General features: G+C 52.7%; 1 protein-coding gene and 1 long non-coding RNA gene across 2 annotated transcripts in view; one reads left to right on the top strand and one right to left on the bottom strand.

Annotated features, from left to right (window-relative positions):
* The window catches only part of TRABD2B (TraB domain containing 2B), a 213,795-nt gene that overhangs the window by 128,489 nt on the left and 68,728 nt on the right, over positions 1-16,578 (top strand). The window lies entirely within an intron of this gene.
* LOC147577995 (uncharacterized) lies at positions 8,609-10,512 on the bottom strand. The gene is made up of 2 exons (XR_015254682.1): positions 10,162-10,512; positions 8,609-9,773 (listed from the first exon to the last, which is right to left on the bottom strand). It is a non-coding gene; the product is annotated as an uncharacterized LOC147577995 (long non-coding RNA).

Below are 16,578 nucleotides of genomic sequence, written 5' to 3'. Positions count from 1 at the left end.
AGACATTAGAGCCTGACCTTGAATCTCGGGCCTGCAACCAACTGGCAGCGACCTTGGGTGAGCTCCTTTCCCTCTCTGAGCTTTACTCGCCCTCACTGCACAGTGCAAGCTGTGGGGTGGCTTCCCCAGCGGGGCCTCACATGCCCTTGTGCGCCTCATACTTGCTAACGTGCTTGTGGCACCTACACGCTGCTGAGACCCTCACCGTCACATCATAGAGGTCTGTGGCTTATCCCAGGCAATTAACAAAGTGACTCGGTTTCATTGCCGATTGAAACATTTCGGCTCCGCTTGCACCTTGATACACGTGTGTCCTCAGAGGAAGGACTCCCCCAGACATCGTCCCCAGTATTTTCCTTCTCTGCTCAAAATGGAGGTACACTCTCTGGAGTGGGGAACTCAGTAGAAGGAAGGGGACAGAGGCTGTGAAAGTCTTGGGGGAGACTGAGAGCAGGTGAGGCATTCAGACATCTTCCTGTGGCCCCCTCCTAGTTCTCTTGGTTGTAGTGTGTGACTCATCCCGCCAGTGCTGGGGGTCACAGGCATTATGCTGAGAATTTAAAATACACTTTCCTAATTTCTTGCTCAAGAGCCCACCTCTCAGGCTCAGATTTAAGAGAGTTGCCCAAAATGGCATAGCTAGTAAGTGGCGGAGTTGAAAGCCCTCTTTCTGACTCCAAAAGCCCTGCTCATAACCATTACATCGTATTATTGTTGGGGGGAGGACGTTCCAAGTGAGGCCAAGGGAGAAGGAAGCAGCAGTGAGATCACTAAGGTCTCTAGAAGCCTTCTGAGTTGCTGGTCCTGCAGGTGTGGGAGCTATGGCAAGGTTCAGGCACCAGAGACATGATCATCTTTGTGGTTTAGAAAGTGGGCTCGGGTTGTAACCTGGCGGGAGGTTGTTACAGTATCCAGGCAGGAGGAGCTTGGGTGTGGCCAAGGATAATCACAGTTGAGAAGACAGACTTTCAGGGCCATTTGGAGTTTAATAAATATTGGATGGATGGATGGATGGATGGACGGATGGATGGACGGATGGATGGTGGGATCTGGAAAGAGAGAATAGGGATCAAAGATGACTTCCAGAATAACCCATATTAACTAGCATGGTCTGCAAGGAGTCCCTGTGCTAGGCACCCTGACATCCTTCAAGACTCTTTCTTGCATGACTTTCCTAGTATTGACCTATGGGGAAAAGTTAGAGCTCAGACGCTGTAGGAAATCCCTCTGGAGTTATCCCCAGCCCCGAGGCTCAAGTCTAGTGACCACCCTCCTGTGGGGACCTGCAGGGCCCAGAGTGCATTTGAAGGAGATGCTGGGCAGTGGGAGGCAGGGCTGTTCAAACACAGATGCCGCCGGAGGTGGGGTACAATATGTACCAGCAAATATTGACCCTGCCCCTTTACCCAGGCCAGGCCCCCTCCAGACAATGCCAGGGTGCATCGGTGGCTCTGGACCCTAGGCTGCAGGCCAAGGAATGTGGACTCCACAGCAATCTGTTTGCTCATCCCCCAGAGCTTGACATTCCCCAGCTCGACCACCCCCTGTGAGTGGCCCTGGGCCCCAGTACCAGCCAAGCCCCCCATTCGGGCTATTTGCACAGGGGCTGCTCTGCTTAGCTAACACTCATTAGAAAAGGCTTTTCTCTGCTGGGTGTGTTTCCAGGGGTGGGAGGGGGAGCTCTCCTACCCACACTCCTTTACTTGCCCCACCCATGCTGGCTGCCTTTGGGAACCCATGGAAGAGGGGCTTTTCAACGTCAAGGAGAATATGAGAATGCAGCCAGGCCTCTGCAGAGGTATCAGTCCCCATCACCCTCATTTTAGAGACAACCAAGAAAAATACACTTGGAGTCATTCAGTTTGGGGGTGAGTATCATGGTTGTTAAGAGCTTTTGAGTCAGACCTCGGGAAGGTGAAGTTGGACAAATTACTCATCCTCACCACCCCACCACCTCCCCCTGCCCCACCTCCCCACCTGCCGGGTAGAGACAACAGCAGCGAGATCGAGAGACCTAATGTCTAGTAAGTGCCTGGAACATAGCTGGTGCTCGATAAGCAGACACGGGTTGACTCAGTGAGAGCCTGCCAGGGGCAGTCAAAGTGTGCTGGAGAGTTCGCTGATTCTGCCCTGAGCTGAAGTTCCCAGAGAGTTCTGGCTGACCTGTCTGGCAATGGCGGCCTTTGTAGGCTGCAGGGATGGTTCAGATCCTTGGCCCTGAGTGGCCACACAAGGCCTGTTTCCAGCTTTCTCCAGCTCCCATCATTCAAAGGGGATCATGAAAATGAATCTCGTAGTGAGTAGGGAGGCGGGGAGAGACCAAATCTCAATTCTGTTCATGGTCAGTTTTGTTACTGTGGCCTGGAATTTTGGTCTCCAACAGCAACAAAGATGGCCTGGCTTGAGAGTCCTTATGAGTGGCGCTCCTCGAGGCAGGGAGCCCCCAGGCCTCCCCAAGCAGCTCTGCCCTCATCACCTTCCTTGCTCCTCTCTGGGCCCAGTTTTAGTTCCAGAGCACCCGAGATTTCTTGGGAGCTCAGCCGTGCCAGCGGCCACCGTTGCGGCTTGTGGGTGTTTGGGTTTGGGGTTATTCTTTGGACAGTTTCTGCCTTTCTGTTTTGCTTTCTCAGCTTAGCCCTTAGCAAAGAGCTCTGAAAGGGCCCTTGCCATCTTCCCCTGCTTTGGCTTGTGCTGGTTTCTGGAAGCTCCTTTGTCATTTCAAGGACCTACTATGTGAATCACGTTGATTAAGTGCACAGATTCTGGAGCCACATGGCATGGGTTCACATCCCACCTCTGGCACATATTAGCTGAGTTATCTTAGGATACTCACTTCTCTGAGCCTCAGTCTCCTCATCAGTAAAATGGAAATACTATTAGTAGGGTCAGTGGAAGGATTTAGGAAAGTGATGCATGTGGGATGATTTGCTTGTGTCTAGAACTTAATTCAGCAGCTGTGAGATACATGTACACACACACACACACACACACACACACACACACTGTCATCTCATTTAATTTTCATCTTGGACCTGTGAGGAGGAGATTCTCACTCTTGTTGTAGTTGGTGATACTGATTTCACTGCCCGAGCTCACTCACCTGGCAGGTCACAGGAAGGACTTGAACAGAAGCCTCCAACTCTAGAAAACTATCTGATCCTTCTTCAGCTTAAGTGTAACTCAAAGGAAGATTTCTTGCTGAACATAATGTCAAAACTCTCTCTCCCTCCCCCCTTTCCCCTTCTTTTCTTGTCTCTCTGCCCAACCCCAACCTATGTCTCAACGCTGCAGATCCTAAATGAAGTTTTTTGGTGACCTGAACCTAGGAGTTGGGGAAATGAACTTAGCAGAAGGAGCACAATCCTCTGGGATGCTGGGAATGATGAAAGCATGCCCCTTAGACTCAGCCACCCGAGAGTCAGGGGAGCTGACGTATCGGTATTCCTGTTCTTGTCTGTCATTGGTCCAGAGGGAATATTCATCCCCAGCACTGGCCTGCTCAGGCAGAGTGGGATCTCATGCTTACAGAGGGCCTCAGGCAAAGGAACACAGGAGCTGGCAGTTGGAAGTTGATTGGGAGTGTTTAAGGGGAGGGAACGTGGGCAGGGCAGGGGTAGTGTCGAGGAAGCATCCTGGACATCCATCTGTCACTGCACACATGGTTCTGGACTGTGATCGTCTGTTTCCTGCTGTCCCCTCCAGCTCCTTAGGGCAGATCTCATTCGTCACAACACAGGGCTCACAGGTACATTGAATGGATGAATCTAGATTCTTAGACTACTACTCTTTCAGGGCAGAGGGAGGCCTTTGGGTCATTTTGGCCCACCTTCCATATGATGTGTGGGTCCTTTCCTCATATGATGTGCAGAAGCTTTCCTACCACCCCTCTTAGCAAACCCAGCACTGCTGGGGACAGCCTGCCCCATCATGAGACAGCTTTGACTATGAGAAAGGACTTCACTGTCATCTGTGGCCACTGATTCTGTGTCCAGGCTTTGTCCCTGCCCTGGGTGAGAGGGCCTGGGCCAGAGAAGTCTGCAGTATCCTCTGAGGACTTGTGGCTGGTGGAAGATTCCCTCAGAAGGCACACCTCTTGTGCTGTACCCTAATGACACAGTTGTCTGTGTCCAGCTGTCTCCTTGCTGAGGGTGGGAAATAGATTTTCTTCTGCATACACAAGTAGCTCAAAGACCCAAGGAGGAGGAATTTGATCTGGGGTGAGTGCCTTCGTTTTGCAATTCTCCTGTGAGTCTGTGGGCCAGTGCTGGCTGGGTCTGCAGCTTCTTCTGGAAGGAACAGGCCTGTGAAACCCTCGGTTGTGCCAAATGTCCCATCAGGGGATTCTGCTTTTGGCCACAGTGGGTGGGGACTGAGCAAGAAAGCGGTTGTGTAACCCCGGGTGCTGACCGCAGCTGTAACAAAGGCAAAAGCGCTGGGTGGGGGCCGAGTTTGCCTTCAGAGGCCAGCATGCCCTGTGCTCCCGCCCCTCCCCCGGCTTCCAGAGCAGCCCCATCCATCCCATCACCCAGCAAACCGACCTCAGAAGCTCACACATGGTTCAACAAAACAGCAAAGAGTCAACACCCCTGCCGCCTGCCAGGCTGGGAGCCAGGCAATGGAGATATCGAGGCAAAGATGCGATTTCTGTCATTTCAGAGTTCTAGCTATCCGGGGCTTTGAGAGGTGCCTATTGTCAGTAAGGAAGAATCAGATCTGGGGATCAGATACGTGGATGCAAGTCTCATCTTGGTAAATCTTGGGCACACCACTGCCTTAGTCAGCTTGGTCTGCCGTAACAAATATCACTGAGAGGGAGCTTCACCAACATTCACTCTGCACAGTTCTGGAGGCCGGGGGTCTGAGGCCAATGTACCCACAGGGCTGGCCTCCTCCATGGCCTCTCTTTTGGCTCACAGATCCTCTTGCTCACTCTGTGCATGAAGGCCCAGTGCCTGTGCTTCCTAATCTCTTCCTGTGAGGACACCAGTCAAATTGGACTAGGGTCCACTCTAAAGGCCTCATTTTAGCTTAATTGCTCCTTTAAAGCCCTATCTCCAAATATAGTCCCATTCCGAGGTTCTGGGTTAGAGCGTCAGCATATCAGGTTGAAGGGGTTGGTCGTGTGACCAACTGCTCTGCTCAAATTTCTCATCTGTAACCCAGCCCGAAGGCCGCTGTGGAGCTCGGGTTAGGCAACGTGCACGCACCCCAGAACCACCACGCAGGTGTGAAGGGATGTTAATTGTGGACTCAGACAACCAAGGCAACTGGGGCATCTCGGGAAGCCATAGAGGAGATGTCTTGGGGGCATGTGACTCTCTGAGAAGACAGACGATCTCTCCCTTCCCTTTTCTCCTGGGGCACATGGTCATGAGCTAGGCCCGTGGGCCCGGCTGTGACAGGCATGGTTTATCATGATTCTCTGCTGCAGAGGAGTTGTGGGCGGCTGGGAAATCACGTCGGGAGGAAGCAGGTGGCCCGGACTCACCTTCCCTCCTTGTCCAGGTCACTCTGCTGGCATTCCGGGAATACTTGTGGGCCCTCAGTTTCCTCGTTTCTGTCACGGGCAAGAAGAGAATTGAACCTAGAAGCTCTCAGAGTTGTGCAAGCCTGGGTGCTGACCGCAGTTTGTAACAAAGGCAAAACCACGGGATGGGAGCCAGCTTTGTTTGCCGGGGCCAGGCTTGGCTGACTCTTCTCTGGTATTATGACCGTGACTCTAGATTCTTGGATTCTCTAAGGGCCTGTGACCAAGGTCCAGTCCTGCCCACTTGAAACAGCCTGAGCCCTGACCTTGGTCACAGCCTGAGTACAGACCCTGCTTAGAGCCTGAATCCTGACCCTGGTCACAGACTGGAGTATGGACCTCATACTGCATGCCACTTGCATTATGGGAATCACACCTAAAATGTGGGGTAATATGTGGATCCCCTTCTCCTCGGCACTCCATCTCCCACTGAGGGACTCATTTAGTTAACATTTCTGGTGGGGCCCTCATCAGAGAAGAGACGGCCCCAACCCACTCTGCCCCTTTGTGTTTCGTCTGAAGGCTGGGGGGCCTGGGGCTGGGGGAGGCCATCTTCCCCTGTCTTGCTTCCTTTGGGTGCAGCAGAGGCTAGGCAGGGTTGGAGCAGTGCAGCCTTGAGAGATATGTTGCTCAGAAGAGTTTGTCCCAAGCTCCAGGGCCCTCAGGTAGCTGGAATTTATGGTGTCAGCCCCACCCCATGTCATTAATAAAGGAAAATTAGCCCTCTCTGGGTGAGGACATTTTTCACTGGAGTCTGAGGGCTGTAATGAGGCGCTATCAAAGCCCCAACGTGCCATACGAATTTTATATGCCCTGTTTCCTACAAGTTCTGAACAGCTCGGCCGATTTATAAGGTAATGATTTTTCCATCCATAATTTCTTTCGTATGATTTTTGTAATGTAGACATTTCCCCCTCCTGGATGGGCTGTGCACAGCGTGGTCAAGTAGATTAAGGCAAGGCAGGGAGGGAGAACTTTCCTCTGTAGCTCAGATCAGTGTGCGAGGGCCACGCGGCACTGTAGTGGCCATGAGGGAATCCTGAAATCTGTCCCAGTCGGGTGCTGACTCCTGGCAGCCACCTTGAGCAAGTGATGTCCTCCCTCTGGGCCTTCGTTTCCCCATCTTTCCAGTGAGAGGGCACTATTCAGACAATCTACAGAATGACGTCAAGAACAATTGCGTTCATCGCAGCCCCGTGCTTCTCTTGTGCAGACCTACCCTGTGTCAGGCACTGTGCTGGGCACTGCAGGCGTGAAGATGAATTCAGTACCAGCCCTCCCTCCAAGAGGAGCTGACTGAAAGTGGTTGCATGTTTTGAGAACATAGAAGTGACTGGTCCTCTCAGAGGGCAGCACGGAAGGCTTCACAGGGGAAGCGCTTACAAAGACCACTGTGAAGGAGAAATCATTTTGCCTGGCCAGGAAAGACCCACTTCAGACTTTGTCAGTGGAGGTGATGTCCCCTTCAACTCCATCTGGGTCCTTGGCAATGGGCCCAGCTTCCCTGAATGCAAGACCACCTTCAAGGTCCCCCAAGACACTCCAGGGGAGCTGGCTCCAGGAACAGTCCTTCCCTTTCTCCCTTCCAAGGCCAACGCCTCCTCTCCAGCTGCTCCAGTGGGGAGGAGGTGGGAGCAGAAACACCTGGGAGGAGCCCCTGCACGCCCATAAATCTGTCCCTCTCTATCCTTTGATGTGGACACTCCTATCTCTCTAGGATCACTGCCCGGGAGGTAGCTATTGAACTGAGGGTCAGAGGGCACCCAGCCCTCATTTTTGAGTGAGTGTGTGCTTTAACCTCACCTGGCCTGCATTATGTTAAGCCAGAATGTCTTACAGGATGTGGATCACGCCTGTCCGGGCGGGTGCTGCAGCCCCGTATGGTCAACCATTATCCACGTACCAGCCCCGCAGTGGTTTGAACTGTCAGAAACTCGGCAAGTCCTCCAGACGCTTGCTCTGTAGGACTTAGTGAGCCCCAGCAGGGATTATTTTCCTTTGTTCCCTGACTTGAGCAGCCGTGCGGGTGTCCCTGAGACCCAGCCTCCACACATCACGAGCCTCACTCCCTGTCTCGCTCACCTCCCAGACGCCTCAGAGGTCAGGGCACTCACCGATTCTTTGACCAGGAGAGGAGACCAAGCCCAGAGCAGTTGCATGCCCTGGTGTGCAGCAGATCGGAGAGACAGGACAGAACTCAGGCCTCCCAATACTTGCACGGGCACACGCCCTTTCTGCCAGGTCGGTTCCTTCTCATGGCCCAGGTGCAGCTGACCGCCCCCCCTCACATGTGAGCCGGACTCACAGCAGCCGGGCAAGCATCGGCAAACCCAGAGGAGAGCATGATGGAAACGGTGATGGAGCGGCTTTTGGCATGCCTCTTTCTTGCTTCTCAGAAGTTGGTACGTTTGCCTTGGAAAGAAAAGCCACTTTAACTTTCCTGTAATAAAGTTTTCTAATTAATTGGAAAGGGAAGCATGCTGAAGGTATTAACCACATCTTAGCTATATGCTTGCTTGCTTGCTTTCTTTCTTTCTTTCTTTCTTTCTTTCTTTCTTTCTTTCATTCTCTTTCTGCCCCTGCATCGAGAGCCTTTAGGAGTCTTTGCACAGCAGCTGTTAAAGTATTGCCAGAAAGTCAGACATGGGACATGCATAGTGCCTGGTCAGTCACCCAGACCACCCCCCCTTTGCAAATGCGTGACGACAGGTGCACCCCTCCATCCCTGATGTGCCCAGTGTGCAGGTCAGCCCTGGAGAAAGGAGCCCCCGCCCCCATGTGAGTCCAGGATGGAGATTAGCATCCACTAAGCACTTACTATGTCCCGGGCATCATTCTGGGGACTTCCAAGTTCAATAAAACATGTTCATTTCCCCGGAGAAGCCCACAGTTTAATGGAGGCTAAACACATTAGGAGGAAATTACTCAGATTATAAAAGTATATTCCACACCACAAAAAGAATATAACAATTTCTCAGCAGCCACACCCCCTTGGGCCACGTACTCCTATACTTTATACCCCAAGCCCCTAAAGATAGACTTTAAACACCCACTCAGACAATGAATTTGCTACGCACTCTTCTGGGAAAGGATAGTACTTTATTACTATTAGTGTTGTTAATTATTCTCCTTGCCGTTAGCAGGTGCTGGAGTCAGACTTCTTTGGTCCATGTTCAAACTCCACCATTTACTAGCTGGGTGACCGTGGGCAAATTACATTACCTCTCTGTGCCTCAGCCTCCCAGTATGAAAAAGGAGAATTACAGTGCCTGTATTATAGATCATTTAGCAGAGGTCATGCCTAAGGAGCATTTAACCCAGTGCCAGACACTTAGTGAGAACAAAATAATTGCTCACTGTTGTTGTTATCCTAATATTAAAGAAGAGGAAGTTGAGGCTTAGGAAAGTAAAATATGTGAAGGGAAGTTTAGACCAGAGACCAAAATCCTAACCATGATGCCAGACCGTTATCAGTCACTAGCACGCTAACGGACAGGGCACTTTCCCTCACCCGCAATGACAACTCCATCTTGATGGGAAGGGGAGCCTTCCTCACAGGCATCGGAACACGGTGGGCAAAGCTGGTCACAATGTGCACCTGGTCAGTGCCTGGAGATTGACGGATGGGGACAGAGAGGCTGAGCAAGTACCCTGCAAGATGGATCCTCACCCACACCCATGAGCCTCCCATCTCACAAGATGCCACCGGTTGGTGACTAGTGCCAGGATCTCCTGCCCTGGAGGGGAGACCTGACCAGGTGCATCTCTGGCTTGCTCAAAGAGCCACAAATCTTGCATTCTGGGGTCTCATCAGTCTGTGACTCAGCAACCTGGGGGTCTTGGATTCTGAGTGTTTGAGTCAAGGGGCGCAAGCTTCTGTGAGTGTCCCAGTGTAGAGTACGCTCCAGTCCCGGGCCTTTGCTCATGCTGCTTCCACCGCCTGGAATGCCTTTATCCCTGGATCCCGCCTCTTGAAATCTTATCCTTGTAGGCATGGCAGGAGCAGATGTTCCAGAATCCGCCATCCCCTCCTTGGCGCTCACGTTGCATTATGCTCCAGACTCTTAGGAAGTACTAAGTTCATTCTGCTGCACCCTAGGAGCAGACTTTCAGCCCATCTTTCATGTCTGGCTGGAGGGCAAGGATGAACTTGGGCACACCTGGGTTCTAAGTGCTCAACACAGGGCCAGGCCCGGTCGATGTTTGTGATGCTGACATGGGTTTGAGTTGGAAGGTCGGGCAGTGTCTGGGCAGTGGGAGAAACACATCATGATGATATGAGCACAGACACAAAAGATGGACTTCTCCCACCTCCCGCCTGGGCCGCCAGCCAGCCCTGGACCGGTCCCAAGTCATATGGACCTTGTCTAAGAAAAGAGCCACCCTCCCGCCCCACCACTGAGCAGGCGTGGGCACACACAACTCCTGTGGGCTCTGGGAGAAAGAGGCCCATTCAAAGGGTAGCCTATAAAACCTCTTAGCTCGCACTCAGAGGCTTATATCACCCTTAAAAGTGTGGTCAGCACGGTGTTATTGCTCTGCGGCTGCAGGGACGGCGACATGATTTACCTGCGTAATTAACTGGTTGCTGCACCCAAACTCTAAGCAAACACAGTGCACTTGGCTAAAATTACCTGCTTCCGAGCTCCCGCTTTTCGTTGAGGGGTTCAAAGGCATTCCAGGAGCTAGTGCTGAAGTCGGCTTCTATTGGGGCTTTCTTCCCCAGGTTATGGGCCTGGGGCTGGGAGCCCATCAGAGAGATTCAACAACTCTGGCCATTCCATTTCCAAAGAGACCCATTCTGAGTTAGCACCTCAGGAGAGGGAGGTAAATGATCTTGTGTCGCGTTCCCTCTGCTTTCAGGTCCCACGCACACCTCATCTGTCTTCTCCTGCGAGGGTCTCTAATTTTCAGCAGCTTTTTGACTAAGTTGGTAATTTCGTCTTCTTGAAAAAAATGTCTGTGAGAATTTCAGGCCAACCTCTCGCTGCTGCCTCCTGCCTGCCTGGCCACTCCTTTACAGCCGCCCGGCTGGCTCCTCCTTGTGTCCCTGACCCCTAAGCACCGAGGCCTGTGGGGCTCCTTCCTCAGACCTGTCCCTTCTCCCTCCTCCCTCGTCTTCAAAGCCACCTCCCAGAAGTCTGCCTCGGCCCTGGACTTCCCTCCTGAGTCCCAGACGGTTGTGTTCAGTTGTGTCCTGACATCTCCATCTGCTTGTCTAGCAAGTGCCTCAAAATTAGCAGACCCCAAACCAAACCCCGAGTCATCCCTACCCCCGAACCTGCTCCTCCCCTGGTCTTCTCTGACTCAGAAGATGGAGCCTCCGTCTAATAGCTGCTCAGGCCCCGGCAACTGGCCTCACTCCCGGCTCCTCTTTTCCCTCATACCCTACATCCAGTTGGCCAGCACGTCCTACTGGCTCTACCTCCGTGGTGGATCCAGAGCGTCGCCGTCTCTCGTCTGCCTCCCTGGCCCCAAACCCACCTCCTCACCCACCATCCTCACCTGCCATCACCGAGGTAACCTCACTCCCTGGATCCCTCCTTCTGCCTTTGTCCCTTTGCATTCTGTCCCCCACACAGCAGAGTCTGCTTCTAAAAGGCAAGTCAGGGGGTGCCTGACTTCGGCTCAGGTCACGATGTTGCGGTTCGTGAGTTTGAGCCCCGCGCCGGGCTTGCTGATGTCAGCACAAAGCTCACTTAGTATCCTCTGTCCCCCTCTCTCTGCCCCTCTTCTGCTCGTGTTCTCCCTCCCTCTCGCGCTCTCTATCTCTCTCTCTCTCTCTCTCAAAAAATAAAATAAAACATTAAAAAATAAAAATAAACATTAAAAAAGAATTAAAGGGCAAGTCAGGTCTTACCAGTCCTGGCTTAAAATCCTCCATGGCTTCCTCCTCACTCTGAGGAAAAGCCAGTGTCCTCACGGTGGCCTGTAATGACTCCCCATCCCCACCCTGTTCCCATGCTGACCTCACCTGGTGCCTTCTCCTCCCTCACCCCTTTTGCTGCAGGCTGGCCTCCTGGCTGTTCCTCAGCCATGCCAGCCATGTTCCTTCCTCCTGTTGGAGACCCTGCTTGTCTCCAGTGTTCTCCAGGTCTCCCCCACGGCTGCTCTCAAACCACCTTCAGGTCTATGCCCAGTGTCTTCGTCTCGGGGAAGCCTTCCCTAACCACACTACATAAAATGTACACCCTGCGCATGCCCTCCTGATTTCCCTTACCCTGCCTCGTGTTTCTCCATAGTGGTGATCACCACCCAGCGTACGAATATGTTTACTTGTCAATTCCTGTCTGTTCCGCTAGAAAGTAATCTCAACATGCCAGAGAGTTTGTTTTGTTCACTGCTGTATCCTTGGAATCTGAAACAATTTCTGAATGGAGTAGACACATGCATATGAATGAATCATCCAGTTCACCATTTGGTAAGGTTTGCAGAGGAAGAAAATGAAGCTCGGGGAAGTAAACCACTTGCCTGGGTTTGCACAGCTAGTGAGCAGCCATGGTGGGAACCAAACCCAGCTCTGGTCGCTGTGTCCTGTCACAGAACGTGCTCTTTCTTTTTTTTGGTAGAGTTTGGTCTTCCAAACCGTGTCACTTGGAAGCTTTACCAAGGTCTGGTGCTGAAGGAGGAAGGGAAGACATCAGTAGGTAGGGCCAGTCCCCTCCCTCTGGGAGGTCACAGCCCCAGTCAGGGACCAGGCAGCGTGAGAAATCAAAGCAGGAGGTTGGGGATTGCTCTGTGGAGGGTGGCCAACGTTTAGAGGCAGCCTGAGGATATATGATGCCCGGAGACAGAGCTTCCTGACAGGTGAGCCAAACTATGAGCCTTGAGCCCTCAGGTGGTTGCCCAAGGTCAGGGGTGACCAGAACTCCTGCCTTTCCTCCCAGTGTGCCCAATGTCATCATTTTCCATCTGAGTCTAGAGGGAAGAGGCCTGAAAAGGGAACCCAGTGTCAAATAGCTGCATCGTACCAAGGACTTTCTACAAGTTTTTCGTTTAAATTTTTACCACACCCACTTTGTTATCAAGATAACAAGGCAGAAGAGAAAGCGGGGTAGGCCCTGCAGGGTCTGTCCAGAAAGACTAGCTCAGCTTGGGTCCTTAGCTCTGGGGAACCTCTCCCCTTTTCTCACCCTTCCCCAAGCTGAGGTAGTTGCCCCCTGGCCCATGCCTCCCGTGGCCCCTCTGCCCACTTTTCCCTCTGGGCTGTGGACTCCTTTGGACAGGGTGCTCCAAGGCAAGTACAGCTCCCCTCCATCCCTGCGTGGAACCTCTCAGATCCTGGCAAACAGTATCCGAGATACAGAGGGAGGGAGGGAATGAATGAGCGCATGGAGACCCGGTGGTTTATGTGACTAGTGCAAAGTTACCCACCAGGTAGGTGACACTTCTGGGCTTCAGAGTCGAGTCTGGGCACTCCTGCAGTGTCCAGTCAGACAGGGGTCTTGTCTTGTTGCTACAGCATCTGGATGTGTGTGTTGGCCTGGGCCTACCTTGGGAGATGAGAGAGGTGAGGCAGATTGCTGTGGGATTCCAGTGAGAAAGAACCCCAAAAGCCCCCATGTCAAACCCAGTATGCTTGTTCTGCTCTCATTTGGATCTGGCAGCCCTGGGATCGCAAGGCCTTGGAAGGTTTTCTGGATTTGAGAAGATGAGATTAGGAGGTGGTCCATAGCCACAGAGCTAGAGGGAGATCTCCATCCTTACAGTGGAACACTGATTTTTTTCTCTGCTTCATAATCCCAGATAAATGACATCGAGCCCCAAGTTGATTCCTCCTCACCGGGCCCTGATTCAGGCAGAAGCTCAGGACTGCCAACTGGGAGTTTGGAGCTCGTAACTCAACTGTGGGCAGGGGCTGGGGGGCCTGATTCCAATTAAAGATGTCAAATGTATTTATGGATTATGCAATCAACAGGTATGCAGCAGCCTCGATAGCCGACCGGGCCACCCTGGAGATAGGCCTGTAATTAATTAATCCCAGTGGGCCTGCCAAATTCTGTTTCAAACATGAGTGCTCCAGGGGATGTTGGGGACCGAATCTGAGGCCTGCTTTAGTTCCTGCTTCACTTCAGGGAGGGCCAAGGAGCTGGGTTTTGCGTTCTGTCTGAGCAGAGAAAAAATATGAGACTCAGGGGATCTGGGTTTGAATCATGGCTCTGCCACTTACCGGCTTTACTGGTGTGACCTCGAACTGAAATTGTCGGAGTCTAGTCTCTGCTTCTGAAAAGGACAGCCCCAGCATGGGCCTGCTCAACCTTCTCATTCGCGACATGGATGTGCGCCCACAGATAGGCAAAGCAGCCACTCCCCATAAGGAATAACTGCTATGGAAAGCACATGCCCATCCTAAAATAGCTCTGAGCGTCACTTTACTCATCTGTGAAATGGACTTGCCAACCCTGCCCTCTGGTCTCTCTTTGGCCCTTTGAATTCTAACCAGCTGATAGAGAGTCAAACAAGATTCTCAGCAAACATGGTCTCCGGCCAGGTCCTCAGTTGCACCCCAGGGCCCAGAACTGAATTCAAGGAGATAAATCCCTCCAGGAACCCACAGCGCATGGGGGGATGCCCACACCCACCGGGATTTACCCTCCAAGGGTAAAGGCTCAGCATCCTCGCCTTTACCAGGTAGATGGGGCCTCCGCCTCCCAGCTCACGGTCCCAGAGAGGTCAGGGTGCAGCAGATGGCAAGCACGTGGTCCTCTGACTCTATGGTATAAGGTGTCGCATTGCTGGCATGTTGCAGTAGTGGGACAGGTAGCCGCTGCCAGCATTAGCCGGGTCACCGAGCACTTCACGTGGGAGCTGAGCCTGTTCTGGAGCTGGTGGGTTTGAATCCCTTAGTTCCTCCCTCTTCCCTTCCCCTCTGAGGTGTAATTTGCACTGGATAAAATTCCTTCTGGCTGCAGGCTGGAGCATGGACCGTAGGGATCCAGTGAGCAGGTCGATGGGCCGGGTCAGGTGGAAGACAATGAGGTCTTGAGGCAGGTGCTGCCAGCTTGGGAAAGAGAAGGCCACGGCATCCGGAGATATGTAAGAGGCCTGCGTGGCTTGACCAGGAGACTGGTTGGACGAACACGTCCATGTGTGTGCATGTGTGTGCGAGCCTGCACGTTGTATGTGTGAGTGTGTTGGTGTGTGTGTATATATTGTGTGTGTGCACGCATGCGTGAGTATAAGCGTGTGTGCATGCATGAGCGTGTGTCTGCACACATGAGTGTGTGTATGTGCATGAGTGTGAAGTAGGGAACAAGGAGACAGGACTACGGGAGAAGCCAGACTCCTGGCACACGAGGAGGATGGTCCAGATTAAGGCCGATCCTGTGTGTCCCCTGCCCATCCCTGCAATCGGTCATGGCTGTGTCTGCCAGAGCCCCACGCTTTAGGCAGCAGGCTCTTTGGGAACAGAGTCTGTGGTGGGGTAGTGACCTCTTGGGTACACCTACAACATTGTGTATCATGTCCTGTCATGAGAATGCTTTGCACCCATGATCTGACCTGACCCCCGTTCTGCAGGGCCTGAGGCCCAGAGCGGCCTCCTCATGGCAGAGGCCAAAGCAGGCCTGACTGTGTGTGTGCCCCGCCCACATCCCCCACACATGAGTGTCAGGGGCTGACAGAAACCTGCCAGGCAGCAGGCTGCGTGCCCTTGCAGCTCTGGCCGGCTTGCCATCCCTGTTTCCTTTTGGGAATACTTGGGGACCAGTCTTGACACTCTGCCTGAAACACTAATTCCTGTGTCTCCTTCCCACGCACTTGGCCAGGGCCCTGATGCACCAAATCTGCTGCATGGCCCTCTGTTAGTCCTTTGTCCTCCCAGGCCTCTGTCCCCATCTGGTTGCACCAGACGAGTTCCTGCCAGCGCTGGTGGCTTGTGGTTTATGCTACATCTCTTTAGTAGTGCCATCGAAGGGATTTAGTCTTCCCCAGGGGATAACTTGGGGGTGAATATCTAAACCTGCCAGCTGTGACCCTAACTGACCCTAGAAAGCATCATTCAAAGCAGGAGCAGGACACAGGAGGTCCGGAGAGGTGAATGGAATCCCCAAGGCCACCTAGGGAGCTGTGGGTACCCAGCGCCTCAGAGAGCCAGCAGGCACCCCAGAGGTGGTCTGTGGCCCCGCTGCTTAGGGGTATGAACTCCACTGCCCCCTCCAGAGATAGAGTGCTCACCCCTCCTCGGGAAGCTTCCCTCAAAGGCCTCAGCCTTCCTCACCCGTCCCATCACCCAAGCAAGACAACTGACACTCTTTCTTGCTAGAATGTCTCCAGGTCCCTGGGTGAATGACCTCTAGGAAGGTTGCCCTGGCTCAGAATCTAGCCATGGGTGTCTGATAAGTGAGTGTCCCCAGCAGGGTGAGAAGGGAGGATAAAGGCCAAATCTGATTGCAAGCAAACTGCACCCTCTTCTCGCTCATGCTGCTTTCCCCTGGTGTTACTTTCATTGAAGCTGATTGCTTTCCTGAAATTTAATCCCAAATTGTGAATTAGCCCTAAGTTAAGCAAAGTCCGGGGCTCTGCTGCCCTCCCAAGCATATGTCCCACCTTGAGAGGCCAAGTGGGTTCTGGTTAAGAACATGATCTTTGCCCCCAGACTGCGTGAATGCCATTCCTGGCTTGACTCTCATTCTGTGACTTGAGCCTATTATTTAATTTCTCTGTGCCTCAGTTTCCTCATGGGATGAATCAGGGATGGTATTAGTATCTGCCTCATAGGGCTATTGTGAGTATTAAATTAGGAAGCCCATGGAAAGAGCCTGGAAGGGCCTGGCTCTTGGTGAGCAATGCGATTCCTACTTCCCTACTCCCTGACCTGCAGTATGAGTCTTGGGCAATAATCGCTCTCTGGATTGTTTTCACTCCTCGCTCTTAGACCTTTCAGAAGGGCTCTCAAGCCATGGAAGTTGTGTTGCACAGAAGCCCAGTTAGCTTCTCTCCAGGCCCTGCCAATGGCCCAAATGATATAGTCAACCAGGAGGTGGGTCCAAGGCTCGGGGCTTGGCTTCCATCATGAGGAAACTCTTGGGGACTTGTACAAGAGCAGTGAC

Source organism: Puma concolor, chromosome C1 (genome assembly GCF_028749965.1).
Source record: "Puma concolor isolate L17-30 chromosome C1, mPumCon1.1.hap2, whole genome shotgun sequence".
In the NCBI taxonomy this organism is placed as follows: domain Eukaryota; kingdom Metazoa; phylum Chordata; class Mammalia; order Carnivora; family Felidae; genus Puma; species Puma concolor.
This window is presented reverse-complemented; position numbering and strand designations above follow the sequence as displayed.